The following is a 3,459-nucleotide window of genomic DNA, read 5'->3' as shown; positions in this document are numbered from 1 at the left end:
AAATTCCACATATAAGTGATATCATATGATATTTGTCTTTCTCTTTCTGACTTACTTCACTTAGTGTGATAATCTCTGGGTCCATCCACGTTGCTGCAAGTGGCATTATTTCGTTCTTTTTTATGGCTGAGTAGTATTTCACTGTATATATGTACCCCATCTCCTTTATCCATTCATCTGTCAATGGACATTTAGGTTGTTTCTGTGTCTTGGCTACTGTAAATAGTGCTGCTATGAACTTTGGGGTGCATGTATCTTTTCGAATTAGAGTTTTTGTCTTTTCCAGATATCTGCCCAGAAGTGGGAGTGCTGGATCATATGGTAGCTCTATTTTTAGTTTTCTGAGGAACCTCTATACTGTTTTCCATAGTGGCTGTATCAACTTATATTCCCACCAGCAATGTAGGAGGGGTCTCTTTTCTCCACACCCTCTCCAGCATTTATTGTTTGTAGATTTTTTAATGATGGCCATTCTGACCAGTGTGAGGTGGTACTGCGTTGTAGTTTTGATTTACATTTTTCTAATAATTAGCAATGTTGAGCATCTTTTCATGTGCCTGTTGTCCATCTGTATGTCGTCTTTGAAGAAATGTCTATTTAGGTCTTCTGCCCATTTTTCAGTTGGGTTGTCTGTTTTTTTTGTTGTTGTTGTTGAAGGAAACTAAAGGATTAAAAGGAGACTTGGTACCAGTAATTCTTGTACTTCCCAACGTGACTTGCACCGTCCCTTGTTTGCCACATTCATCTTTCAAAGTTTTGCTTTAAAAAGTCAATATATTTGGAGTAAACACAACAGTATACTGTACCCCCAATATTCCTAGGATGTAGCCTCCTGATCATAGTGGCACTTTGGAAATACATCTTTCATGTGACCAGAGACCAGGGGCAGAGGTGAAGTAGCTTCTCATTTTGATCCTAAAGAGATACAGTCCTGGGCAAAACATTTAAATCAGAAATTCCACATTTCTTATTCTGGAATTTTCTGCTTGTGTGTTTTCTGCATCTAGAAAGAAGTAGCTCATGAGATCTTGTAGGTTTTGTCGACTCTTCAACTTGCCTCATGAAGACAAAAAGGAGAGGAGGACATTTGTGGGGCTTTACATCATTTGGGTGATAATTCTAGCCACTCCAGTATCCCCTCTTGAGGAGTCCCATTTGGATAAGCACGGCCCCATTCTCTCTCCGTAGGTCCATGGTTGGCCTCTCCGAGGTAGACACCTCTGAAACACAGACATCAAAGGGCCAGGCTATAGCTGCATCTTTCAGTTTCTTTAGTTTATGAGGATTTCTACAGGGAAATTACGTCAAGATAAGAAAAGCATTTACGAACTCTTTTTAAAAAAGTGAAGTAAAAAATAAATCACTATCTTTTCCTTAGAAGCTGTGAGCTCTGCAGTTACCTAAACCTTGTGTCTGATTTAGATGGAATCCTGGTATCATGAAAACTACATTTTAGATATGGAATACGAAGACTGGGTTTTAAGTTTTACTAATTGTATGATCTGGGGTAGATTTCCAAGCATCAGTCTCTTCAACTAGAAAACAGAGATGATAATATTTACCTTCTCTTATTTAAAATTATAATTTTGTAGGTCAAGTGGGGTCATGTATTTAAAAGTTCTTTGATAACTGAAAAGTACAATACACCTCTCACGCACTTTTATTGTAAATATCGCTAAAAAAGTGTGGTCATGGATAAAAAGTTATCTGGCCGCCTTCAAGTCCACAATAAAAAATTTTGAATGCAACCATTATACCAGTGCCAGGTATTATAAACACCAACACTACATATGTTTGTTTATGTTGTTCGCTGTCGAGGGAATCAGGTCTCCTGAGACTCTAAAGGAGCTTTTTATTATAAATGGTAGGTTGTTAATTTACTTTTATTACAAAAATTTCAGATGGTGATATTTTAGAGCTTTTTGGAATAATTATATGTTTGGGCTCCATTGTATTCTCAAAACTGCATCTTCTTTAGATTATGGTAAATTTGAAATGCTAACAGCAGTTTTTGCTGAGATGCTGGGTTTTGCAAGAAAACCATGAACTAAAATATGTATGTACCTTATTTCTATGTTTGGACATTCTAAAATGGCAAAGTGACTTTTAACCAAAATGGTAAAGTTAAATATATATTTTATGAACAGAGAGAAGAACAGTGTTAAGCAGAGATTTCTAAAAGTAGTATATATATATATATATGTACATTACATCTGTATAAGTCAAATTAATTGGGAAATTATAAATTAGGTCAAGATTACATTTATTCACCTTTATCATGAGTGAGATATTTTACGTAAGTGAAAGTTTTAGATAAATTAAAAAATATAGAATTCAGTAGTTTTCAGTTTCCTTTTTAAAATCAAGAGCGTCTTATTGGAAGCCTGTGTTAGTTCCATCAGGCTGCTGTAACAAAGTACAATAAACTGGGTGGCTTAACACAACAGACATTTATTGTCTCACAGTTCCAGAGGCTAGAAGTCCAAAATCAAGGTGTTGGCAGGGCTTCCTCTGAAAGCTGTTGAAGAATTCTTCCTTGCTGCTTCTTAACTTCCAGACCTCTATAACAATCCTTGGCATTCCTTGGCTTGCAGCTCCTGCGCTTTGATCTCTGCCATGTTGTCACATGGCATTCTCCCCCTTACCTCTGTCTCTCCTCCTCTTCTTGTAAGGACATTAGTTATATTGGTTTAAGGACCAACCTAATGACCTCATCTTAACTTGATAGCATCTGCAGAGACCCTTTTTCCAAATAAGGTCACATTCACAGATACCAAGGATTAGGGCTTCAACCTGTCTTTTTCGGAGGGGGTTGGGGGGGGATACAATTCAACCCATAACAAAGCCCAAGAAGAATGTGAGGCTTCAGACCTTATCTGTTTGCCTACCCATCCCACTTCCCTCCACCTTAGCACTTTGAATAACTCTAGTTTATTTGGTTGCAAGTAGTGGAATTCCCATGAGCTGGTTTAAGCAAACAAAAGAAATGTCTTAAGAAAAACTTAAACAAAAGGGAAGTCTTAAGAAAGGAAATTCAAGCAATTTTCTTTCCATTTTTCTCTGCATATGTTTTTCAGTCCTCTTTTTCTTCGTAGACTGGCTTTTGTACTCCCCTTGTGTAGCGTTGGCTGCCTGCTGACCATGGTTTACATGTTACTGAACCATCCACCATGCAGAAAGAAAGACTGCTTGGTGCTGCATGAGTCATGATTCTGTGGCTGATGCCCAGAGAAGGAACTGAGCAGACCACCCAATAGGTGCCCACCATGAACCTTCAAGAAACCCCCAGTTTGTACTCAGGGAGGCACTGGTATGAAACCACAGTTTTAGTCCTATCACATCATCTTACAGATTTAGCCTTTGATGTACCATCACCTACATGCTAATCATTTTGATGGAAATATCTACTGGTGAATATATATGTATATATGTATATGTATATATATATATATATATATA

Source organism: Neophocaena asiaeorientalis, unplaced genomic scaffold (genome assembly GCF_003031525.2).
Source record: "Neophocaena asiaeorientalis asiaeorientalis breed wild unplaced genomic scaffold, Neophocaena_asiaeorientalis_V1.1 scaffold299, whole genome shotgun sequence".
Lineage (NCBI taxonomy): Eukaryota > Metazoa > Chordata > Mammalia > Artiodactyla > Phocoenidae > Neophocaena > Neophocaena asiaeorientalis.
This window is presented reverse-complemented; position numbering follows the sequence as displayed.